A 26,753-nucleotide genomic window follows, 5' to 3' on the forward strand; every position below is an offset into this window, starting at 1 on the left:
CCACATTTGCAGAAGTCTCTACATCATCTTCTAAGGGAGTGTGCATGACAAACAAAGCCCATGAACACAAATGTAGAGGTTGTTGAGCAGCAAAAAGAAAGAATACACAGATTATCTGCATGTAGATTGTTGAAAACAACTGTGGAATGAAATGTTCATGTAATTTGAATAACTCTGGCCTGCAGAAATTCTGTCTGAACTGAGAAAACTTTAGAGGAAGGAGACTTTAATAGCTGGTCTGATTGGAAGGGCACAGATTAAATGAGCAGCTGGTCCTGGTGATTTTATTTGTAATTTCATGCATAGCATTAGCCAGAAAATGTCAGAGGAAGATGTGTATTATTTCATCTGTGTGTTTTGCCTTAGGCTCCATCTATGGAAGTGATCACCAGTGTATATGCAATTAATTTTTTGAAGGTTCAACAATTTGCAATAGCAGGGAAAAATTGTGCTCACACTGAGGCACCAGAATAGAAGAAAAATGACTGACAGAAAGAGAGTTCTTGTCCTGGTAGTGCAAATCCGCAGCCAGAGGTTGCTACCAGTCTCAGAACTACACAGGGAGTATTTTTTCAACAAAGTGTCAATGCAGTGTCTTCTGGCATAAAACCACATTATTCATGTGCACAAAAATCTCTTTTTTGTTAATATGGAAGCAGGGACAACCAAATCATAGCTCTGTAGGTTATCCTGCTCTGAAAGAGAAAACTTCAGACTGGAAATACCCCATCATGTATGAAATCATTAATTAAAAGAGGACAAAAATATTTGTACATTATCTTAGCTTTATCAGGCAGAAGAGGTGAAGCGAGGGTACATATGTGTGCACATGCTCTCTATACATTCAATAGAGACATAGATTAGTCTGACTTGCAGTCTTGGGTAGGATATTTCCTGGTGATCCAGATATGTCTGACTCCTATTTTCAAGAGTTACCTGGATATTTGACCACTTCAATCCCTCTGAACTGTGGAGATGGAACCAGAGGTACCTGAGGGTACCTGGTTAACACAGGCCTTTCTCAGTTGGTATCACTGATGTTTGGGCTCTTGCTGAATTAGACTCGCACATAAACTACTGCTATTTTGAACTATGGTTTTCTTTAGCAATGTGTTCCTCCTGCTGTATGAGTAATAAATACTGTTTCAATAATTTTGGCTGTCCACTGTATACCACTGGTTGCTGATTCTCAAAGGGAAACCACCAAACTTGCCAAGGGGTAAGAGCAGTTGGCATACACAGAAAGTTGTAATTGGATCCTCATTTAAGAGGAAGAGAATTATGCAATTAGGCAATTAGGCATGGATAGTATAAATGCAAGGATATTCCTGAGAGTGTGCATGCAGAGACCAGAAAAAGGGTAACTAATCCTACAGCTGTGATATGGAGAGACATTAATTCCTGTAAGGGAGAAGGCACACTTCTGACGACTCAGTCATTCCCCTGACCCTCTCTTTCCATGTGATCCTGAAAAAAACCATGGTGTTTTCTGCATATTGTGCCTGAGTTTCGTAAGCAATTAGACTTGATGAAACACAAACATTTGGTCCACAGCTGCACTGAGCTAACGTCAACCCTCACTTCACGTTTGTGTTGCTAGAGGAGGCCACATGCTTGCTATGGGATCGGCAGCCACGGGTACCTTCCCACACCCTGCTCCATGCAGAGATCCCTGGTGATGGTACAACAGTGGCTGAGGCTCACGATGACACTGCTGCTACATGCTGGAGGTGATGAAGTGATCATAGAGAAAGCCATTTTGTCAGCGCTCAAGGTTTGGAAAAGTCTGATAAAGTCTGAAAAATCAGATAAACAATAAAATAGTTAGAAATTGCCGCCTGAAAACTAGGGGTGAGGGAAAGGGGAAGGAGAAGAACATCAGTGTGATAGGGCTTGAAAGACTTTTTTCAAGTTAAGAAATAGAGTTTTCTTCTGGGACCCAGAAGGTGCAGACACAGGAGAAGCAGAGATATTTTTACTTCAGATTATGCAGGCACTAGGGATAATGGTAATTAGTTCATCTACTGCAGAAATGTAAAGTCTCCTAGCTGGATCTGAGGCATACTGTCACACAACTTAGAGGAGATTAAGTATTGTTTTAATTTGAAGCCCCACAGGGAAGCCAGGTGGACAGAATATAATTACTTATTTAGTCAGGACATCAAGGATAGCTATCTGCATCGAAAAAAAGAATCTGATGCTCTCTTTAATAGCTATGAGCAGACAGGATCCTGTTTTTTTCATCTGCAACTTGTATTTCAAATATATTCATAACTTTCTCTAGTGTGCTGTATACATTTGGAAAGGGCAATTTTGGGAATGAAGATTGAAATTTCAGGGACAGCTCTTGCTGTCATATAAAAAAGTAATTTCTAAACTGTGGATCATCCTTTAATATCTCGACAGGATCCCTCAAAACTTGATGCATAAATCATGCTCTTCGTTTATTTGAAGGGATCTATGCTGGATTGTCTTATGCATTCCTTCTCCATCAGTACAAGACTTAATTTTGTTATACCTAAATCATCCTTAGGAAAGTTTAGCACAAGGGTCCAGTCTGGTTTTCATGGCTGAAGACTTTTATTTGTTCTGATTTATTATCATAACTATCTTATTATATTATTTTTCTGTAGCAGAAAGTGGGATAACAGCAGAGTGAAAAAAATGGGCAGACAAGATCAGCTTATCAGGCACATTGATGGTTTGTTGGTCAGGTCATACAAGTCTGTCATCTTTCAATGAGTGTGATGGCAGTTCTTTGGGATCATGATTATGAGGTGAAAATGTTCATAGTATCCTTCTTGGCTTGGCACAATCACATGAAGTGAGGCACAGCCTAAAAGCAAACATTTTTCCCAAATTTCAAAATCTAAAAAGGACTTTAGTGACCACTTCGCAGTACTGGAAATAGTGCACACAGTTGAAAAGCATTGTCTAGCCAAGAGAACTGAACTTAAAAATTACTCAGATGACCATGTGCCTGTAGGCACACACACATGCTTTGGACAGTGAAGAAAATGGTGATACCTTTGACTGTGATGCCCACGAAAGCGTAAGAGAAGAGAGGGGAGCAAGGAGGGCCTGAAAAGTCAAACTGTTCCAAAACTGGGGAAACAGTATTCCACCTCCACAAGTCTAAATACTGATTACTGATGGATCTGGTTAGCAAGAACTTGGTCACATCTCAGGATCAGAACAGGGCTCTGAAATCCAGTAAGTATTTAGCATTGTGAATTCAGCATTAAACTTGTTGATGGAAACAGGAATACTTAAGATGGAAAGTTGCTGTATGTCAGTTTGTGGAAAACTGGAACTGGATTTTAAAGTCATTGTTATTTTGTTTATGTACACCTGCCACTTGAAAATTTTCTTGTGAGAAAACTCCACCTATAATTTTAAAAGTGGGCAAAAAGCTTCCATGTCTGTGCTGATCCTTACAGAGGACCCCATTCCATGTGGCATTTAAGTATATCTTTAACTGTTTAGCTAGATAAGGGCTACAGCTTTTGTGTTCTTTGCAAATATCATATTCTATGCATAAGCTCACTTTTTGTGATTCATTCCCTCTGTAAAATAAATTACAAACCTTCAGATGGGATTTAGTCTGGATTTCAGAGATAAATGTGTGCACATTTTTATAGATTAGGTCTGTATATGTCTCTGCATATATATATATATATTTATGTTATTGATAAAACCCTGTTCTTTGTTGTCCATCAGCAGTCCCAGCCAAAACCAAGAGCTTGGTTTTGTCCAGATATCTTCTGATCACAAGTGATCCTATATGTGCCCTGACTGACCAAATGCATGACAGAAGAAATCCTCACTCAGCTTTGTGATCTCCCTATTGTTTATTGAAGGATAGGACACGAAATTATTTTCTTCAAAATCCTCAGAACTGTTTTGCATAAGTGATCTTCATTTTGCAAGGGTTTTCTTTCTCTGACTACAGAATTATCCTTTCATTTGTGGATAAAATGAATAAACCCTCTCAAGTTATTTTTATCCCTGCATCGGGAGCTATGGCATGAACTAATTTTGCTTCCTTTCCTGGACCAATGAGGTCAGCATCTTTCAATTTTAAGGGAATACCAGTAAATTGTGCTTACTTTAAGGTCACCATTGATGAGATGCAGTGATGTGGAGTCAAATGTATATACCCTGCAGGTTATCCTGCTGTTGTGCTATCTGCCCTGTTTAGCTCTTCTGGGTCAGGCAGTGACCCAGAGAAACAACTGCGTATCAGAAAGTCACAGGCCCTCCTTTGCTCTCCTTACTTTTGTGCTTATCCTGCTGTATGTGTGGAAGGAGACCACTGTATTCCCCGCTGTCATACAAAAGCTCGTTTCCCCTCAGTGGTGTGGGATTTAGGGCACGGGTTTCTGAGCAATGCACGAAACAACCCTGCTTGTTTATCCAGTGCTAATTGCCAGGCGCCAAGGGTCCTGCTTTCACCAAGCTCACAGACAGGAGCTGGTCCAGGGGCCAGCACAGCATCATTGCAGCAACCATGCCAGAGACCCTGCTCTCAGCCCTCCCAGCCCCTCTGCCAAAGGACCAGAGGTGGAGCTCATTCCTGGTTCACAGGCGTACTGACTGGGAAGCAGCCTGTGGCTCTCCCCTCCGCTCTGACACCCCTGATCCCAGCAGGCACGAAAGGAAAGGTGAGTGAGGCTGCTCGCTCCAGGGAGGGCCCTTAAAACGGGCAAGGCAGTAAGCTGAAAATGAGCTGGAAGAGCTGCTGTTTCAGGCCTCTAAAAGCTACGTACGTAGCTTAAGCTAGCTGTAAACATCACAATCAACAGACAATGCTATGGAGCATAATTCATCCTACCATTCCCTGACAGGTGCCTAAAAGAGACTTCCCAAAAACAAAGTGACACACCTCCCTCTCCACTGGCTATGGTAGAGCCCAGAACATGACTCTAGCTGGCAAGGAGAGATGGATGCACTCTGTCTGTAGCCTCAGAGCACCCGTCTAGTAGATAAGTAACATTTTCTGCTGCCCATTAAGGTACATTAAAGATTTTAAGAGGGAGCTGAAGGACATGAGTTGGCAAAGGTAGTTTTTTGACTGAAAAGAGTAAGGCAGGCAAGAGGTAACATTAAGATACCGATGCTGGGCATAGATAAGAAAGGTACTGAAGGTGGCAGAGCGATGTGGCTGCAGAGCAGGTACGGACTGACACAAACACACGTGGCACAGAGAAGTTGGGCAGTCCTTACAGGCTGCTCCTCAATGACTGTGTTTGAAGAGTGAGAACCAATGCGGGCACAGGACAACATCTTCCCAGGAACAAATGCTAGGACAATCTTACCAGACTGTTAAGTGAATCTCAGGGAGTCTGCGTTGTACTTGTGAAAGTCACAGGAGAAGGTGGCTGTGACGATCAAGGTGAGGGGCAGCAAGGGCTTGGACAAAATCATTGGTGGCACGTGAAAGGGGGACAGGTTAGGTACAGATAGAACCAGAAAGACCCAGACTCCACCTGGATATATAGATCAAAGGAGGGAGCTGGGTTAAAGATGAAACAGTAAAAGCTTGAATCAATCTTTTCAACATCTGCTAGGGCATGAAACCTAAGGTGTGACATATATAACAAATGGTTTAATTGAGAGAGGAGAGAGAACTGGCAACAAAGAAGTGAATGACATGCCCAAATCTGGGAGAGGTACATTCCTGTAGCTGGTGGGGCTTTCATAAATTAGAGGCCAGCCCTGGTGCTATTATTCCGGGCAAAGCCTTTTGATCTAGCAGAAGGCAAATCTTCCTCCAAGTTCAATGGGAGCAGGCTGAGGCCATATGTCGAGAGATAAAAACCCAACGTGTGACTTGGTAGTCACATGTACCTGTAGTACGAGTATAGGACTAGTCTCATATGGTAATATTTCTCACCTGACTGCTACAAGCACAAATGTATAAACAGGCTCAAATGCTGAGTGGTGGAGAGTCCACGTCAGAGATTTCTGATACCAAGTGAAGTAGCTGTGCTACATCAATGTCCAACACAGCAAGAACTAGAGAGATGCTTAAAAAAAAATCCCCATCATTAAGTCTAAACAACACCTTCTTAGGATTAAACAGGCTTTTCTCATGCATTCACGGGCAGAAATTTTGCACACCTACCAACCTTTTGCAGTGCGGTAGGCCGAAGCAGCATGCATACTTCTGCTGGTAAGATCAATCTTGCATTGGAAGGAAACAGTGCTGCAAAGTCACAGGACAAATTCTTATCTAAAAAAAAAAATATATCCTGTGCTCTGAATTTAGTCAGGACACCAGCAAAGAGGAGTTAATCAAATATACAGTGTATGAAGCACCAGTTCAATTGCCAAGTGTAAAACTATGAGTAATGTCCTATCTGTTATCAGTTGATTCACTCAGGGAACTTTTTCACTTTGTTTAAAATCCACAGTGACTGTCCCAGCTGATATCAGAGCAATGGCATTTCTCCTGATGACCTCCGATTTGGTTTGATAAGCTCTTCCATCACAGACAGCAGCTGTGGAACAGCAGCCAAACTTGGGCACAGCTTTATGAAAAAGCAGCCATCAGCGTCAATATTCCTATCTTGTTTCACTTGCTCACCGTAGGATCCATAAATTGATGTTAATCATCTTTAACTGCAAAATACGTTTTGACTGTGGCTTGCGTTCAGCTTTGGAAGGTACTCAATTTCTGCCATTTTGGCATCTATCACTTAGACATCTTATCCTGCATTTTGATAGCAAAGCAAAGACCTCTGCTAAAGGAAAGACAGACAAATGATCCACATAAGTCTTAGCAGCAGCAACGAAAACTTCCTGGTATATGGCTTGTGTGTGTCGCATGGGCTGTGGGGGTAGGCCAGGGAGCTGTATGGTTGTCTGTATGCGTCTGCCTCAACTCAGACGCAAACTCTGCCTCACCAAAGATGGCTCTGTCTGGGGTGGCTCAAATTTGTCTGTGCTATTGCACAGAGCATACAGCCAGGCTGAAGAGAGTGAGTTGTCACTTACTGGTGTGTCAAAGGGCTCTCCTGCAAGATGAGGGCCAGGGCAAACCCCAGGACCTTTGGGGAGAGGCCGCACAGTGAGGATATTGGAGTAAATGTGAACCTTCTGGAAAATGACACGTAGGCCTGGAGGGGGTTGCCTGGGTTTTGCAGGCAGGGAGCAGGGGCAGCAGAAATGTGAGGAAAGCCCCGTGGCTGCAGGGCTGCAAAGAGATCTTAAAACAACCCTGAGTTACCCCACTCCTTCCCCAGCCTCCAGCTGTCAAAAGCATTTTCCCTGGTCTGTGTACTGAGCCTGTGGTCAACATGAAGGAGATGTGCCATGTGGAGAAGAGACAGAAGTGCAACGTATTCAGAGGGGAACATTAAAGAAGAAGAGCAAGGAGGTTTGATGTTGATGCATCCAGGCAGGGGCAATAGATAATTTTGATGAGTGATTGTAACCACACAGCAAAACTAAACTGTGATCAGTAATTTGATGGTATGGTGAAATGTTCTGTCTGTAGAGGAGAGCTGGTGCCTGCAATCAATCATTCAATAAACAGAGACAAGACTAGAAACCGATCAGGACTTTTTGCAGATAGGCAGAGATGTAACCAAAAGCAAGGAAGGATCCTGGACTCATTCAGTGTGATTAAAAGCACATTCGTGTATTATCTGCTGCAAAGAGTATCTGTGACTGCGAAAGATCATTGGTGTGAGGCACACAAAATGTCAGCTGCTGCTTTCAGGGAGTCGAGCAAGATCTATTGCCTGGTGATAATTAACTATCCATCAATAAATGATAAGTACTCCAGGAAATCAACATGAGGAAGAAGTTGTTCAAAGGAGAAAAGCAAGTCATTAGAAGGAGCAAACGTACTGGAACATTTACAGGAAATAGATAGCACATCAAAAAGCACAGATCTAATACACATGAAGGTGGTGGAGGGTTGGTAGGAAGATGTCAGTGTTGCAAGCATCTGGCTAGAGGCTGCAAAATGAAAAAATGATGAAAAGAAAACTTCCAAAATAGGCCAAGTTCAGTGCACTGCACTGATGGAACTTGACACAAAATCTGTCCCTGACACACCGAGCTGACTGGCAGCAGGAATTTAAAGATATTTAAAGATTATATTTGCCAGCAGGAGAAAAAAAAAAAAAAAAAAGAAAAAAGGAAAGCAAAAACCAAACCAGCCAACCAACAACAACAAAACAACACTTCATTTTTCCCAGATAAGTCAATCAGCTCCAGCAGCCCTAACCTCAACCCCTGCCAGGTACCCACCAGGCTTCTCCAGACAGGCAGGAGCATTTGCTAGCAGATACACCTCCTAGCCAAGGTGCTGCTCTTTCAAGAGCACTAAGCTTTCATTAGTTGTGGGGAAACTCAAGTGTTTCAGTAGTCTTCCTGCTTAAATCACTTTGAAATAGTCCTTGGCTGCTTTTCTCCTATATGATTCCCTATGTATCTTTGGTGAATGTCTTCTGGGTCCAATTGCAGTGATTTATGGTGAATTACAATGCTGGGGCAGCCCACTAGGTAGTGAGAAAAGTGAAGAAAAGTACTAGTTTCACCTAAAACAGTGAGGTGGTGTGGGGAGAATGGTATCCTTTTCTGCAATGACTTTCTTAGTCAGTGCTGCTGAGTTTAAATTACATCATCTGAATTTTAGGCCTCAGTTCAGCAGTGGTAGAGCTGTTTGCAGGTGGAGTTGAACTTCCACAATGTGATAGCAAAGACATGAGAGCAGGAAGGAGAGAACACTTGGAATGCCAGGTGTGACAGGTCTGTTGCTTGAAAAAACAGAGCTTAAGTGCAGGATTTCTAAGTTTTGCAGTTATTTCCTGATCCTTTTCATACCGTAGTCCTTAGAAGCAGGTGGAAGCAAGTAGGAAGCCATTAGAAGTACAGGAACTGCAGCTCTGATGTTTGTTAAGGATATATTTCTTCATTCTGATGAGGATGAAGAAATGCCTGAAAGCAAAGACATAGACAGTCTGGCACAGAAGCTGAAATGGAGACTCTTGTCCAGGTAGCATAGTGCCTGCTCTTGGCTGTCCAGCTAGCAAGTGATTACAGGCTTTCGTTGTGTGATGGCAATCATGTAAGAGACATGGCAGAACAAGAATTACTGATGGCAGCAAAAAGCTTAAGGGGAAATAAGACAAATCTTCAGAGAGCCAGGCTTTATTAATCCCGCTGCTTGTGGAGGGGCTCATTTCCTTTTTCAGACATTTAGATTTTTCTAAGATAATCCCTAGTTTTTGAAAGTTTTGAGATGAGTCCAGGCTATCTAGGCCTGGCAAAAGTGGGAAGCAGATCTCTGTATTATTGTTTTAGATACAAAGCATGGAAGAGCGCAGCAGATACTGTGAACATGTAGAAAAAGGGAAAGTCTTTAATATGATCTACGTGATGGCTCTTAAAACTGTAACACATCAGCAGAACCAGAGTTCTGATAATAGCATTTGTGCTAATGCCAACTACGCAGATTATGTTGTCAGAAATCACTGCCATTGTCATAATTCTCAAGTATCAAAAGCATAAGGCAAGCTAGTGCTTAAGGAAAAAAAAACATAATGCAAGTATTTCCTGTGAGTGATAGCTAGCCTAGGGCTTTCCCCAGGGCAGGATTAGATTAAATCTTTTGCCTTCCCCTTCCTTGGAAGATCGCTTGGTGGCTGAAAAACCAGAGTTTCAGTTGCAGAGCCTCTGTCCTGCTGGCTGTGTGGGTGAGACAGCAAGCCTCAGCTTTCCTGAGGGCCCACAACCCAGGGTCTACCACTGGTCCTGGTGTGCAGTTTTACACTCTTCTGGCCTTGTTCCTTCTCATGTAATTTTCTTGAAGTAGACCTGATAATGCTAATAATATTGCAAAACCTCATTCTTACCTTTCCTAGCATCCTCTGCCCATGCAAGGCAATCTCACCCACCAGTCCTGGTGGTGCAGCCTGGTTGCTACAACTCTCCGGGAATTTCCAAGGCAAAAAAACCACCCTGATGTCAACTGAAGCTTTAGGACAGCCTGTGCTTACAAAGGCCTCGGTATAGAAATGACCATCACCTATGTTTACGTTGTGGTAATACAAGGTCTTCTGAGGGATTTATTTGCTATCAGGTTTTAACTACACTAGGTGAGGACACTGTGCAGTTGATTTCTATTCCGTGTACAAAGAGCCAGCTGAGTTCATCTCACACATGTCGATGATAGATCAGCCTGAATCAAGTTTGTTTTAGCTGTTAAATCACATTTTTCAATTGTTTAAATAGTTCAGACAGAATTTGCACAGTAACATTTTAGCTTTTTATAGCTGTCAAGAAGTAATACAAATAATTACCATGTTCCCTAGTGGGTTTTATCTGATTAAAGTGACATGTCTGCTTATGCAAGATATTTGAATAGAGACATTCAATAAAGTCAGTAACATTTAATTTCCCCTCTCCTCCTCTTTTTCTTTTTTAAGCTACATTTGCTATTTATTTTAATGTCATGTTTTGAGGTTTGGTATATTTTTCTTAAAAGAGTTTACATAATGGAACAATTTAGCAGAATATTTTACGTGCTTGTAATGAAATATTTCTTCACAGTATAGTAAGGTATTAATGTACCTTGCTCATGCTAAGGACTATTGCACTTGTCTGAATGCTGTGGAAATACTGCTGGAGTTGTGGGGAGCCAAGGTGGAAGCCACAATTTTCTCCAGATTGCAAAAGGAACTGCAAAAGAAAGTAGGAATTTATCTGGAAGCTGCCTGTGGTGTCAAGAACTTGGTGAACTTGAGCAGCAGAAGCCTTTTACAGGATGTTTTACTGGTACAAAATCCCCTAGGATTATATATTTCTGATTAGAACTTTTCACTGTTTCATCTGTTATCCAACTTCAAATACAGAGATATTTCTTGTAGAAGCCTTGATGCCTGTGCCAGCTTTCAGGGCTTGGTTCATTGGCATGTAGATGACAAAACCAAGGTGTTTAAATTTTAGTCATAGCTTCCACTCGTAACTCATATAGAAAATGAATTTTCAGGTTCTGTAGTACAGGTTTTGCACCAGACTCTTGTAAGAAATGTTAACTCAACCATCTCTCTTAATTAGTCTCTTGGGCATGTGTTCAGATCAGGTAGCTACAATAGTTTTTTTTTGACTGCAAAATATGGGGATCTTTGAGGTCATGAACATCAGGAAGCGAAAATGGGCCTTTTAGAGTTCCGAGCAATATGCACCAGCTAAGAGCCCCAGACTTGCTACTAACCCTAGCTGGTGTTTATATGCATGGTTTAGCAAGTGCTGGCTAATATATCTTGTCTTAGATGAAACTGCAGATGGCAGGCTTTATATCTGCCCCAGGGAACCTGGTTGGACCAGCAAAATTGGACCAGCAACTGGACCAGCAGTTGGACCAGTGCTGGGGTCCCTGGTGCTCCCTCCCCCATGGCAGTTCCCAATGGGGCCCTTGCCCTTTAACGTGGCACTGCTTCTTTAAACTGATATAAAATACTGCCTAGTTCTCATCTTCCCTACCCAGCTATTAAAATATCCAGCAAATCCCCAGCTTCTTCTGAGCTTCTTTACTCCTTTTTATGGTTACGGTTTAGATGTGACATTTCCCTTGGTTTTGTGAGACTGCTAAAGATATTTTGCTCCATTTTAAAGCTGTCAATGGTCTGTGTTTAGATTTCTGTGCAGATTATATGAGACGAGTGAGGTTGCATGGTTTATAGTTTCTTTCTTTTCTAGCACTGTCCCGCTTTGTGAATCCTGTAAACCAACACATTGACATTTTGCCTATAAAAATGATTCTATGAAATGCAGTTTCTTATATTACTTTATCATTACTAACGTTCATTGATTTCTACTAAAAATCCTTCACATAAACTAAAACACTGTATGAAAAGATACAAATATCTACAGCAAAAATGAAGAACAGTATTTCTTTTTATCACCACTGTATTTCTTTGAATCTGATTCTCAGTTACACTGAGACCACCTTAAGCTGTTCCAGAGAACAATCTATCTATCTATCTATATGTGTATATATAAACACTCAGAAGTATATTAGATACAATTTACTCCTACTTTAAGGACTATTTTCCCTGTCATTGTAGTACAAAATAGTCTTGGTTTCAGTGAGAAACTTCCCCTAATCTTGCAGATACTCAGGATGGGAAAGGCAAACATTGATTTATTTGCCAGAGATTTTAACTCTGTACATCAAAATACAAAATACTTGTCATTGGCCTATCCTAATAATTCTACATAACCAAAGGGAGAACCTAGAAGGGCTTCAATACAGCACTATAATAAGCAATTGCAGAAACGTTTATCACTTCTGATGGCAAAGATTAAAAAAAAAAAAAAACAACCCACACCATTTATTCCAAAGAGGTAAGTATGACACCTTAACAATTCCATCTTTTCCTTATTGCAGACATTTTCATTTCAAGCTCTGACAACATTAAAGAAGAAATTTATTGGAGTTCATCACACAGCCTGAGTCCTGTGGAGCCAAGGTATTAATAATGATGTAGAAGTGACAGTGTCAACAGTGATTTAAATCATTTAGTCACTATGATAAACGTTGTGTTGCCCTAAAATTTCAGGGATGGACTGAGAACATAAGTCACTCATAATAAAAAACAAAGTCAGTGGTAAATGGTTTGCATTTGCAAAACCCATCATGACCCAAAATAAAAGATTGAATGAGAGGAGCTAACAAGGAAGTCATAATATCCATGAGATAAATGCTCATGATATCTCATGAGTCCATGAGATAAAGACAGATGTCCTGTGTGAATGTAGTACCTACCTTTCTACCCAAAGAAGTCAGTACTGCATATATCAGCACAGAGCGAAAGTAGAACAGGATAAAGTACAGACAGGATGTTTGATGTCTGCCAGACAGCAACTGTTCCAATCATCATTTTGGTTGATAAAGGTTTGATGTGGGTCAACTCTTGATTAATCTGTTAGATGTAGCCTGGGATAAATTAGAAAACAAGACGGAGAGATGGAGAAAAAAATCAATTTCCGTCCTAAACTTCTGTATTATACATACAGGTAGGAAGAGATGCAAGAGAATGAGGAAAGAGAGGAGACATCACTCACGATGCCTGAAAGAGAATAAGAGAATTGATTTGAGAGTAATCAGGGAAACAAACAATGAGGTAACAAAAATGTTAAAAAGAAATATTGTGATCTCAGAAACCTTGGAGATAGATCTAAATTCTAATTTTAAGTCTCTAGAGGCTTAAAGAGAAGAGACACTGGGAGGATAAAGCAGCTAGGTCTCCATCTAACTACGTAAGGTACCATGAGGTCCTTCTGTAGGACATCATGTTAGGAGCTGAGAAAACAGGGGAACAGCACAGAGGTGAAATGTCTTCAGAAGCCTTGCAGACATAATGGACATACTACGCTATGTTCAGTCTCCAGTCTCTCTCTTCTTCTCTTGCACCCAATACACCAAATTTCCTTCCCTCCTTACTTGCTAAGCTTTTCACTCAGCACCAGCTGATCTTTATCTCATCAAATCATGGTGCTCCTCAGGGCACATCTCACCTAATCAAAACACTCTCTGTCAAAACCTTCCTGCATTGAAAGTATTCACAAATATTATTTTTGTTTCTAATTTGTAGTTTTTACAAAATGTTGATTTTCATACATTCCTGAATTGGTCATTTCTGTTCACCTTTCAAAGATGATCAAAAAATTATTCATTCACTGAACAAGCTGTAGGAAATTTTGTTACCAAGACATTTGTCAGAAAATTTCTCATCCTCTTACAAGATCCTTCTGAGCTGTTCAGGGCCAAAATGTCTTAAGTATTCCCTCCCTTTCATCAAATTAGGAATTAAACTCACTTTACCTTGGAAAGGTAATTTTCCATCAATTTTGTGTGCAGCTGCCCAAAGTGTGATAGAAAATGTCCTTCAGCAGTTTTTATACTTCAGCCAGTAAGACGTGGTTCTGGAAAAAAAAAAAAAAAGAAGAAATTACAGGTGATAAGGGTGACATAAAAAGCATTTAGAAATGTACTTATAACATGGAGCTGGATGTTGTAAGACTGAAAATTATTAGTTATTTCCACCCAACTTTTTAGATTCAAAAAGAGCACTTAAAGGCAATTGAAAGATGCTGGTTGAATTTGGCATAGAGTCAGCATGGACAGAAACAACATAAGAACAACAAATGGCTGTGGGAAAGTTATTCTGAGTGCATTTTCATTATGCCTGAGTAGATATATGAGTGCTTGTGTAAATCTGCAGTCCATGTTCATTGTCAAAAGCATGTTTCTATGTAGTCTGGCTGCTGTGGTCTCAGCCCTCCTTGGAAGGATGACTGAGTCAGTGGCACAGAACAGTGGCTGAGAAGCTGCTTAGACGATTGTGCATCAGTCTTGGTGGCTCAACATAACAACTTTCTTCATCTTCCCCCAAATAAATAAAAACAAAATCAATTTATAGATTCTACCAAATTGGCATATTTGAGTATGGACAAACATACTAGCAGTGGTTCAGCTCATGAGCACTGCCCTGGGAACACTACAGAAGAGCCTTTTTGGTTTCGTATGGCCATAAACAGGAAATACGTCCTCAGCTTTAAGGGTGTAGTCCTTTAAAGACTTACCCTATAGGAACAGCTTTAGCAGAGAATAATTCCTTTAAGTGGACCTGTCTGCTGCAATGAGCAAAATAAATACCATCTAGGTTATTTTTTTTAGGTCAAAAGCATAGCTTTTGCCAAATTATTTTAATTATTAAGGAATTATTTTAATTATTAAAGAATTACTTGCTGCCTTGAGCAAATTTTGGTGGAAGATGATATAAGAGAGTTTGTTTTTTAAATAGTGAATTGTTCTATTTAAACGTCTCTCAGATGAAATGTTATGATTTTTGCCTTTCAATACACCGGTTCAAATGTCTAATGGAAGGTTTGCAAGGCGCAAAATTAAAATTCAGCTGTTGGCAAAAACTCTGGTGGAGACAGCATTGAATGACAAAAATGGACCAAACTCTTGAGCTTTTGTGTGCTACTTTGTGCCCTTCACTGGTACCTGAGAAGAGCGATCAGAAAAATCACGAAGTGAAGCGACGTCAGTTCCTCATGATTGACTTCACCTATCAGCAGGCTGTCAGACAAGCTGGGGGAGGCAGGCTCCCACTGTTACCTGGAGAAGCTCAGTTATTTACCGACCCCACAGAAGGGAAGCTCTTTGCTCTCTGGCCTGGGTAGTGCTAGGGCGTGCACATGCCTGTGAGACCTTTTCCTGTGCTTTTGGGCCTCCTCCTTGCCAACACTGCAGTATTTATTTGGGTTAATTTTTGTCTGCCACCTGATTAAATGGATTCAAGCTTTTTGCACAATCAGACCACCTTCTCTTTTTCTCCCTTGTGATTTCTGAAGGTATTTGGGCAACCACAGCCGAAGCTGGGAGTTGAAAGAAACATCCAAGCCTGCTGAGGCACAAGGGTTTTGGTGGGAATTGGCTGCTTATGGGCTCCTAAAGGGTTTCTCTGTGCTGTGTACCTCTGTTTTGGTTCCAGTGTTTAAAAATCTGACTCACGCAGCTTTATTTGTCAGGGCAGATGCAGAAGGACAGGAAAGAGATTAGTTTTAGAGCTGACTTATCCTGAGGTGATAGCTCTTTGAAATGTCAGCACTATTGATGATGGGCCTGCTTCACCCACGCAATTAAACACATCTACTGAAATGTCACTGCTGCCGCCCAATGATCTGATGAACAGCTCTGGCTGGGGGATGTTCTGACACAGCACAGTCAAACTGTTGGGATGCTGCGGTCTCTGTCAGACATCCGCTTGGTCCACAGGTGATGAAACACCACTGAAGGCAAGGAGGGTTAGTCAGCATTACATAAAATGGTTAGTCTCTGTGTGTAATTGTCCTAACTTCACTAATATGTAGTGGATTCACATGACGCCTTCCCACAACTCCCAATGTCTGACCCATTTGACTGCCTAAAACTTGCGCTCTTAGTCTTGATTGAACAATGCCTGTGAACTCCTTTAAACAAATGACTGACAAAGTAGGCTGTCTCTTTGTTTTAATTTGGACTTTATTTATCTACTGAAGAAAACCTGCACACTGACACGGAGCAATCTTATTCCTCAAGGACTATGTTAGGATTTCTTCCTGAACCTGAGCTATACCTTGAGCTATACCTTGCCTTACTGTTCTGCCATAGGAAGGCTAACATAAACTGGTCCAAGGAGAACTCCCTGCTGAATATCAGAAAGCACGCAAAGCTCAATATTCACTTTGGGAAAATAGGTCATGAATCTCTCCTCCACTCACGTTGTGCATCTATTATTTAAAAAAAAAAAAAAAAGAAAAAGAAAAAGAAAAAGAGCTCTTAGGTTAGCCTGGCAAGAAATGTTCCAGGAAATGAAAATCTTATAACTGCTGCTGCTTGTCAAAGACCTCATGAGCAAGAAATGGAAGAAAGTCACCAAAGGAAACTTAAGATGAGTTGTGGGACCCACTGCTCATTTTCTTTTTCCTTTGCTCTTCAAGGGAATTGCTTTCACCAAGCAGTGCAAAATATCAGATAGCTGCAGACAGCTTTCTTCTGGAATTTGTGACAGACTGTTGTGGAGCAGTGTTAGATTCCACTATTATGTGCAAGATCTGTTTTTGGAGATAGTTTGTAACATTGTGGGCCTATATTGCAAAGAAAGAATGAGCCATTTCAGCTGTCGGTCTCACTAATTATTACACTTTCTAGTATTACTGTTATTTGTTGAGGCTAGTCCATTTTTCCTTAAGCTTTTATTTTTCAAAAATGCAATCCCCCTGCCCAGACCCACAAAACCCAGAATGAAATATGTGCAGATTTTTCTTCCCTCAGAAGAAATATACTATTTGAGTTTTGATCTCCTGTAGTTCTGGGATGAAATATCCTAACTTACATATCAGAAAACCCAGAGGTGTAAGAAGTGTTCCTCCCTATTTCTGCCGTTGGACAGCAATAGCTCTCAGAGGCTTCGTAGCCCAGATGAATGACCTATTGTGCTAGACATCATCAAACATATAATAGGAGACTGTGTCTACCATAAAGAGATTATTTTCTAGACAGCGAAGCTGCAAAAAGGGCAGCCAAAGGAAAGTGTTGGTAGCTATATTGCATAAATAAGGAAATGAGACACGAATGTTAAAGCCTAAAACTCCTCAGATGTATTGAAACCAGTGGGAATTTGGTGGGTTATTGCTTGAGTAAAGCAAAACAACCTATGTCACAGAGGAATTCTTTGGCAAAGAACTGAACATAGATATTGCAGAACCTGAGCCACCTGAGCTAGCCATCAAGTGCCTAGCTTTCTTTTTGAGGAAGAAAAGGTAAGAGGGAGTAAAAAGTTCTGTCCATGGGATAAATGGCTGGCACACATAAGCAAGCAATTAGAAGGATAAAATGTAAGATTTTTATTCTGGAAAGTTACTCTAAAAATGAGTTTTTCTGCCAATATTTGGGGAGGCACCTCACCAATTAGGCAGAAAATGATTTCCTTTGTTTGTCTGGGAGTCTTTTAAACTTGAACTGGACCTTACAAAATCATCACTGGCACTGAAGCGCAGTGTGGAAGAGCATTGGTAGGATTTCACAGAATCATAGAATATCCTGAGTTGGAAGGGACCCACAAGGATCATGGAGTCCAACTCCTTGGACCCCAAAGGACCACCCAAAGGACACACCCTGCATCTGAGAGCGTTGTCCAAATATCTTCTTGAACTCCCTCAGGCTTGGTGCTGTGGCCACTGCCCTGGGGAGCCTGTCCCAGTGCCCGACCACCCTCTGGGTGCAGAACCTTTCCCTAACACCCAGCCTGACCCTCCCCTGTCCCAGCTCCATGCCGTTCCCTCGGGTCCTGTCGCTGTCCCCAGAGAGCAGAGCTCAGCGCCTGCCCCTCCGCTCCCCTCGTGAGGGAGCTGCAGGCCGCCGTGAGGCCTCCCCTCAGCCTGCTCTGCTCTGGGCTGAACAAACCAAGGGGCCTCACCTGCTCCTCAGGCATCATTCCCCTCTAGGCCCTTCACCATCTCTGTAGACCTCTTATGGATGCTCTGTAATAGTTTTATGTCCTTTTATTGTGGCTCCCAAAACTGCACACAGTACTTGAGGTGAGGCCTCACCAGCACAAAGCAGAGCAGGACAATCACTTCCATTGAGGAAGGAGAGCACTGAAGAGAACTGTCCCCAGAAGGGAGCTTTGGGGAAACCTGCTAGTGGCTAGCCACCAGCTTGATGTACCCCCAGTTACTATAACCCTTTCAGCCTGACTCATCGGCCAATTGTTCACCCACCTTATTATGTATTTGTTTAGCTGTATGATAGGTATTTTGTCCAGAAGAATACTGTGAGAAACAGTATCAAAAGCTTCTCTGAAATCCCAAAAGATCACATCTACTGGCTTCCCCTAGTCAAGTAGAGGGGTAATCTTGTTGTAAAAGGAAATAAAGTTAGTTAGCAGGACTTTCCCCTTGTGAAACTGTTGGCTATGACCAATGACTGCATTGTCTTTCAAGTGTTTTCCAGTAACTCTCAGAATAAGCTTCTCTATAATTTTATGAGGCACTAAAGTGAGACTGAGAGGCCTGTAATTACCAGGGTCTTTGTTCTTACCCTTTTAAAAAAACTGGGACAACACTTATCAGCTTCCAGTTAACTGGTACCTCTCCAGATTCCCAAGGCCATTGAAGAATAATTCAGAGAGGTCTTGCAGTAACATCAGCCATCTATTTCAGTACCCTGGGATGAACCCCATTGGGCCCCATAGATATTATGTGCATCCAGCTATAGCAGCAAATCCTGAACAAGTTCAGAATCAGATGTGAGTTTATCATTTCTCCAGTCACAATCCTTCAACTCAGGGCTTCAGGAGTCTCAGGGCCCATCATCAGTGTTAAAGACAGAGGTGAAGGAGGCATTAAACATCTCTGCTTTATCTACGTCCCTATTTGTGAGGTGACCAACCTCCTCAAGTAAGACAGAAGTCTGTCCCCTGATGCCTTGGTGTGCCTGGCCCTGATTTTCCTCCACTTCTGCTGGACTCCCTTTGCCATAGGTGTGTGAGCACAAACACAACTCTGCAGAGATATGATAGTGCCACTGCCTGGGGGAGGCAATGGGAAGTGAGCACCACCATCCTCTTGCCTTCAGTCTTGCCTTGTACTACATTTATAGGCCTAAACTGAAAACAAACAAACAAAAAGCAAACAACACCCCCCCAAAAAACAAACAAACAAGCCACACACACAAAAAAGCAACACAGCAAAAGCGTTTACAAAGACTGAAGAACTTCTGATTACTCCAGAAGTGACTCCATTTCAATTCCTGAAAGGTTTTCTTAGAGTTTCAGGAGCACGATAATATCTATGTCATCTGTACTCATCTACTGTGTGATACATTTATTTGCTCCCTTCCCATTCACTTGGCTTTATGTAAGCTATTTAAGCTATTTATTTGGGTAATAGGTTCTCGAGATATTATATAACATGGAGCTTATTTGGACACCTTCTTTCTGCTCATCTTTATATCACTTTAATTCCAAGTGGGAAGTGACTATCACCCCTGTGACAATTGCAATGATATTTATATAGAAAAATAAGAAATGTAAGGGTTTAGACAAAAAAGAATCCTTAATACTTAGCTTTCTGAAAACTACTCTAGCAATAGAATAAAAGGAGTCAAAACCCCAGGACCAGACAGTTTCCCTAGACCACCTGTATGTGCTAACATTGCCTTCAGAAAGATAAATAGCAAAGATTTGCAAGGCTGCTAAGTGCTAAGCTTAAGGAAGAATACAATATATGCGGTTTTATGAGTCCCTGCAGTGCGTAGACATTTAGATAAAGGAGAACGTATTTAGGGTAATTATTTCTCAAGAGGTGTAAGAAATAGAGTTTTAGACACCTAATAGGGAAGAGTGACTTGTAAGAGAAAGAAGGCAAGGGATCTTATGACAAGACAGCTGAAGGCATGAGGACTGGAAACTGGGGGACCTTACCACCTACTTTCTGGGCTTCAAAAGTTGCATTACTCCTTCTGAAACTAAAACTACAGAGGAGGGAGAGCTTGCTGTAGTGACCTAAGTTTGAAACTACAAGCACATCTGGACACTGAAGAAAATACTGATGTATTGACTGCCCTTTGACTTCCTCTGAAAGAAAACAGGAAATATCCATTCTTTCCAGTCAGAAGGCAACTCCTTGAGTGATTTTCTGTGACACCAGAGATCAGAAATCACTATTGGACTCCTTTGCTTTCAGCGTTTTATTTCTGTGTTTCAGGGGAGTTCAGCTAGCAATTTCTTTATCCGTGCCTTTATTTTACTTGTAGCTGGTGTTTTCTGTTGCCTGAAGTAAAGATCTTACCCATCAATTCATCTCTTTGTTATCATTTGTGAACATAAGAAAGAATAATTGATGGCATTGGTGTATAATCCTACATTTAACAATTTCCTGAGGGTTTAAAGCTTTTCTCTCTATTGCTTTAGAGATTTAAAAAAAAAAGAGAAAAAAGAAAAAAAAGTCCCATAGGCTCAGGTCATAATTGAAAACACACTACTTTCAATATAGATTAAAGAACACACAGGAATGAATGCCTTTAATTCATGTAAACCCAGCCCTGCAATGCCTTTTTTCACTGTTACCGTCCGTTAGCCACCAATTTGAAAACAGCAGAGAAATGATTTGATTTCATAATCAAACAGCTGAGCAGAAACCATTTCCTCCAGCGCAGCTTTTACATTTATATTTAAATGAACTGCCTGTGGCTGGGAAGTTCTGCCTCATTTAGAGACAGGAGTTAAAAAGACCTACTGTGCGATACAGGGCAACGTAGAATTAAGAGATCTGGGTGAATTTCAAGTGTCTCAGAGCAGGAAGAAAGCATACCACTTTTTCACATGTGCCGAGACTGAATCCAGAGACAGGTCAGCCCACGGTAAACCTGGTCTCTGTGTGGATCCTGGCCACTGCAGACTGCCCACAGTAGGACCAAGCCTGAAGTGCCTCCAGGAAGTGACCCTGCTTCGGTGTAACCTGGTGTGGTTTTGCTGCTGGAGTGATAACAGTTTACACTATCTCTGGCTGACACTGGCAAACAGAGTCACTGTTTGCCACTGGCCTGTGAAAAACTTTGGAGAATGATGGGAAGTAACTGAGAGTTCATCCAGCAGTTAAAGAAGTAATGAACTAGCATTGCGAGGTACTGGAGACCTGTTTCTTCTTTTTCCTTGGTAGAGCTACAGATAGGAAAGAGCTATAAGTTAAACAGCAATTTAGTAACAGCCTATTGCACTTGTTCCTCCCCCCAAAACTTGCTTCTTTATTAACTTCTTTACAAACAGGAGCTAATTAATCACACTTCTCTTCTTTACAGTCAGGGAAATTCAGGTATTGGAGTAATTGCTCAGAGCCTGTCAGGATACCAACATGATGGAAATGAGATGAGCTAGCAGTGACTGGTGATCCTATCCACCTGAGAACAGAAATGACCAACTCCCAGAGGGGATCTGCTGCCTAGCTTCATTCCTCTTTTTTTTTTTTTTCTCTCTCTTCCGCTGTGGGGATGCTAGTAGTCTCACTACATGACGAGTCACTGTAACTTCACAGGAGTGAGAATGACAATATATGACTAAAGCATAAAACGGGAGGAAAAGGTCAATGTGCGGCAGAACCCTTCTGAGACGAGTCTTTCAATAACTCTCTCTTTCCCTTTGCACGTGCTCTATCTTCAGGTGTTAAAACAAGGAAGTTGCCACTCATACCTTGTATTTTCTCCTTGATTCAGGTCTCTGGTTCCCCACTCAAATATCCCAGTCAAGTGTTACTAAAAGTACCTAGCACTGAGGGCTCCTGCTGCAGACAAAGTGTTATTCTCCATCTACAGGCTGCAGGCTCATGCTGAGCTCTGCAGGGGAATAGGCTGCAGAGGCACTGAGAGGAACAGCAAAAGAAAATGCCAAGCAAAATTTACTTGAGTGGGGAAAATATTGTCTTCCTGGCTGCTTCTAAGAGTTTCCTTGCTGTATTTTGTTGCTGAAAAGGAGATAGCTGTAAAAATATAGAAGTTTGCAAGGAACTGTAACAAGATGTAGACAAAAACCAAGTGGTCACCAAGGTTTCTGCTACAAGTTGAAAGATGAGTGAGGCAAAGGAATAGAGTCCTCTGAAAGAAAATCTCTCTTGCTGCTAATGACTATGCTTTATAATGGAAAGAAAAGCTACTGCCCTGTGCAGCTGGCTGTCACAGAAGCAAAGGCTAGTGGCATCTAAGTGGGAGAGAAGGCAGGAGTGACAGAGTTTGTTGAGGGGGGTGCGTAATGGCCAGTGCATTTGTCAGCCCTCCAGGAAATCTTCTTACTGGTGTTTCGTACTTCTAAAAAATGTCTGCTAGTAGTTTTGGAAAACGGGATCTGGAGGTACTGTTCTCTCTTTTCCTTTATTCTCCTTTTGTCCAAAGACTTCTTTAAATATTAAAAACATATATAAATTTATATATATATATATAAGAAAAAGAAAGATAGGGAAAAGAAGAAAAAATCTGAATAATTTGACCAAAAATACAGTCCCCATATTCACTGTATTCTGAAAGATGCAATTCAGAATTCATAAAATACTGAGCTACTTCCTTCCTCCCCAGTTATTCTCCTCACTTCTTTTTTTCTGCTTTCTATCAATTTTTGCCCATCACCAGTGACTACTATTGGCACTGTTACTTGAATTACCTATCTCCAGGTACCTCAGGGCAACTTACATCTCTTTTTACACATCCTGATGTGATAAAACTTCAAAGAAATGCAATTACAACAGTTATGAACAGTTGAGCTGTAAAAGATCAGAGATAAATTTTCATTTTCTTCCATCAAAATGTCACTAAACTTTGTCATTTTCTGTGTAACACTCACCCTATGCAGGGTGTAAGCTGAGGGCCTGGACTCTGAAAGAGGTTTTCGCCTAGTCGGTAGGAGTAAGTATTATTAGGAGTAGGGGATATTTTTTCTAATGCCAGCTGGCAAATTTATTTTGGTGGAAGTTAACAACAGGAGCAATTGTTAAACAAAATGAATAAACAGCAAGGCCTTGACTCTTGGAAATGTATTTCAAACTTCAAACAAATCATTAGTCAAAGTATTTGAAGAAAATTTCTTTCATGTCCTAGTGCATCTATCCCCTTACTAATAGTTTGCAAACCCTTGGGAGCAAGCCTGAACAAGATTTCACTAGAAATCATGCATGTTATTATAACTATTCTTCTTCAGAATGAGCAACTGAAAAGGCAAAACAAAGTATATTCTGCAGACAGGGTATTTTGATGGAAGTATCGTGTATGCTCCACTCCATTCTTTCCTTAGCCTATCCTTGTTATGTCATAAATTTCTTCTACAAGAGAGACAAGGTGCAGAGAAGAAGGAGAGAAGGAGGAGGAAAAGGAAGAGGAAAAACATAAAATATATTTAGCTAGAAGTGTCCAAGCTAGAAGTGTCCAAGATGTAAATGTGGAGTTGTGTGGGTTGCTGAGGGTCAGAAGCAGAGTCACTAAAGGGCATGATACCTGGAGCACCTCTAACAATTCTGGGATGCTGCAGTCCCACTGACTATTTGCATCCTCCTTTTTTTTTACAGTCAGCTGGTTTTAGCCTCCTACTCAACAGGACTTCATCTATCCTATAGTCTCCACAAGTTTCTTTGCCTTTCAGAGTGTCATCGTGTTCCCTCCCCCGCTGATAATAATGCTTAAGGACTTTGTTTAAAATCAAGTCTAAAATCAAGTCTATTCTACCATAAGATCTCAAAGGCAGTAGTTTCTTCAAATTTATGTGGAGTAAAAGACATGTCCCATAATAAAACAAGTGCCCAAGACGTATATATTTCAGTACATACTGAAGGAAAGATTAATGCCCTCACCACTTATTAGTCATCAGGGATTCAATTACTGGGAGAGAGACTGGAAATGGGACATCACTACTTCCAATCTAAGTAGCTGCTACTTAGTGCTGAGGATGCGCTGTGCTTTGAAGTGGGCAAAGCATATTTCTGCGGAAAGTTGCTTAAGTCTGGGATGTTAAAGCCAGCAATGTGTTTTTCAGATGGCATGTGGTGGCACAGTGTAATAGACTATGCTATTTGCTACATCATTGCTCATGAAATATTGTTAGCAGGGTGCAGATCGTTCATCCATTAACACCCCATGAAGTCACCTTGAATCCCATGTTTCCAGAACAGTGGAAAAGACCTCTATTTCACAGCTGAAAAATACGCCATTTAGATGCTTTTAAAGTGCCTGGTAGAGAATCTAGTTATTTCAACAATGCTCTCTTAGCTACTGCAATTTTTCAGCTTTGAGATCTCATCTGGAAGAGATGCAAATGCCACTTCAGATGATCTGAGCAAGTGATATGCCAGAAATTAATACGACCCTTTGTCTCTTTGATGGTAGTTCTCTAAGAAGATGTTTTTAAAGTAGGTACTATACATACATTATTATATATATTATAGCATATTCTCTACTCAATCGCACTGGGGTGTGGAAGAAAATGTTTAATTCTCATGATTTGTTGCAGCTACATCACAAACGTGAGATCAAAAGAAGCAAATCTTTGATATTAAACAGTTGCTAAAGTAATCCATTCAGAGGCTTTTCCTACCCGTCTAGTTTGGAAGCTGACGGCCAGGGGGACCAACAGCTTTGAACTCTGATATCTGCTGTGAAAGATCACAAAATAATGATGGTCCATTAGTCTAGGTTTGTATGCAATACTCCTCCCTCCTGCCCTCCTTTTCTCCACCCAGAGAAACTGCATGACGCTGTTAAGATGTACACACTTATCTGGAATTTCAACTTGTTCATTCCAGTGGTGGGCAGAGTGAAATGAGGGTTGTTCACACTTCTCTTTGAGCTACTGAATATGTCTGCTTTTCCTTGGATGCAGCAAAACTGTGCTGGTTCGCAGGGAGGTTTCTTCTGCAATTGAATGCTTCATTTTCAGCCTACGAAAAATTAAAGCTGTCAAAAACTGATGGCCCTCTAGAGGTGAGTGCACTAGTAGTGAGTTGACAGTGATGTCTAATTTCAAGGAGAGAGAGAAGTAACCATGCAATAATTTTACTGCTGTAATGTTTCAGTAAGAACTAGATGCAGGGTCAGATAAAAAGAGCCAAATGCTGAGCAATGGAATAAAAAAGGAAGGGGTTTCTTTGAGTAGAGCCACAGGAAGCCTTGGAAACCTTCCTTTCCCACCAAAAAAGTTCACAGCTTTTGAAGTCCAAACAATGTCAAGAATGAAATCTGAACTTCGACATCAGCTATGAGACACGATGTGCAAAAGAAAGAATGTCCATTAGTGCAGATTTTTATGTAATTTGTACCTGCCTTTCATTTCTGGATTTTATTTATTTAATTATTTTTACAAATAGCAAATACCCTTTTTTCTTGATGGTAACTTCCATGTGAAACCCTTGGGACAGCTAGTATTAGCCATGCAGCTAACATTTGTCTGTTCTGATGCCACCCATACATTTGAAGGAGACCCTGGGGGCTAGGACCAGCCTCATATATTCCAAAAAGGATTTAGTAAGGAGTAAGAGATGAGACAGAAAAGTCAGGGCTCCTGCAGTTGGAGAGAGGCTAGATGAAACTAAGAGTTATCAGAAGTCCAGAAAACATGAACCAACAGGAAAAAAATAATTAAAAACAACAACAAAAACCCCACAACAATTTAAGAGATTACAACAGTGAGAAGATGTCACAATAAGTCATCAAATATTCCACAAGCTACTGCCATAAGGACTATGAAAAGAAACAATGGGGTTAAACTGCAGGAAAGGAGATTGATAAAAGAGAGAGAGACTGAATGTTAAGGATAGAGAGAAAATTGAATGAATTGCATGGGAAGACTGAGGAGTCTGCGTAAAAGATGTTTTTGGTGGACAGGTGATGCAGACATCTGCTGGAAATCTGGCCCTGGTGACGGGCTGTGGAACACACCAGATGACTGCTTTTAGCTGCGCTGTTCTGTGTTACTACATCTTTATTGCCCTTCGGTGTTATATCCCTCACTAGAATACCCATAACATATTTCCTGAAAGCTTGGCTAAGTTAGCCTACTCTTCCTCCTCTCTAGATGCTCTAGCTAGAGCACCATATGATGGAGCTCACCATTATCTTTTGTCTGTGCATTTTTCCATGGGGATGAGCTTGTTGCTTTCCCAGCCTCTCTTAGCATTACCAGTACAACAGCAGTCACAGACAGACATTTGAGGAGAGGCTCAGCAGGCTAAACCAGGGTGTTAGGCACTATTTTACACAGTGGATCTGTTTCTAGAGCACCCTGCCTGGCCTCTGGCTGCCCCTTGTAAGGGCTCGGGTCATACCCACATGCGGGTGTCTCAGACACCCGAGGGCACCCTACGCTTCAGCACCCGAATCCCACACGTGGCTTTTCAGTGGCAGACAAGCCATTGTTCATCCAGTGCAAAAGCTACTACTGTCCTGAATATGTTCTGAAGTGACTGGCTGTGCACACTGCATAACCACGGTCACAGTGTGCAGAGCGGATGTAAAGGAATAGCTGGTCGGATCGAAAAGGGAGCAAGCTGCGTGCACCTCTCCATAGGGGTAAATGACTCTGCAAGGTAAAACACTGTAGGAAAGAGGATCTAAACATATTTGTTATTCATATCCACTCCTCTGGCAGCATGCTCCTTTGTTTGCACATATTAGCTGATGATCTGATAAGTAATACTGCGGAAATCAATAAGAT

At 41.3% G+C, this 26,753-nt stretch overlaps 1 protein-coding gene and 1 long non-coding RNA gene across 2 annotated transcripts in view; one reads left to right on the forward strand and one right to left on the reverse strand.

Moving 5' to 3' along the window:
- The window catches only part of LOC308188006 (uncharacterized protein), a 327,367-nt gene that overhangs the window by 42,056 nt on the left and 258,558 nt on the right, over positions 1-26,753 (reverse strand). The window contains exons 14-15 of the mRNA XM_080576526.1: positions 13,844-13,944; positions 12,785-12,955 (exon numbers count right to left, since the gene is read on the reverse strand). The gene's annotated coding sequence lies outside the window, so the exon portion shown is untranslated. The remainder of the gene's footprint in view (positions 1-12,784; positions 12,956-13,843; positions 13,945-26,753) is intronic.
- LOC308188008 overlaps positions 1-26,753 on the forward strand; it is a 75,960-nt gene that overhangs the window by 7,282 nt on the left and 41,925 nt on the right. The window contains exon 2 of the long non-coding RNA XR_013945063.1: positions 12,407-12,488. This is a non-coding gene — a long non-coding RNA (uncharacterized lncRNA). The remainder of the gene's footprint in view (positions 1-12,406; positions 12,489-26,753) is intronic.

Source organism: Anser brachyrhynchus, assembly GCF_964034855.1.
Source record: "Anser brachyrhynchus genome assembly, chromosome: 1".
Lineage (NCBI taxonomy): Eukaryota > Metazoa > Chordata > Aves > Anseriformes > Anatidae > Anser > Anser brachyrhynchus.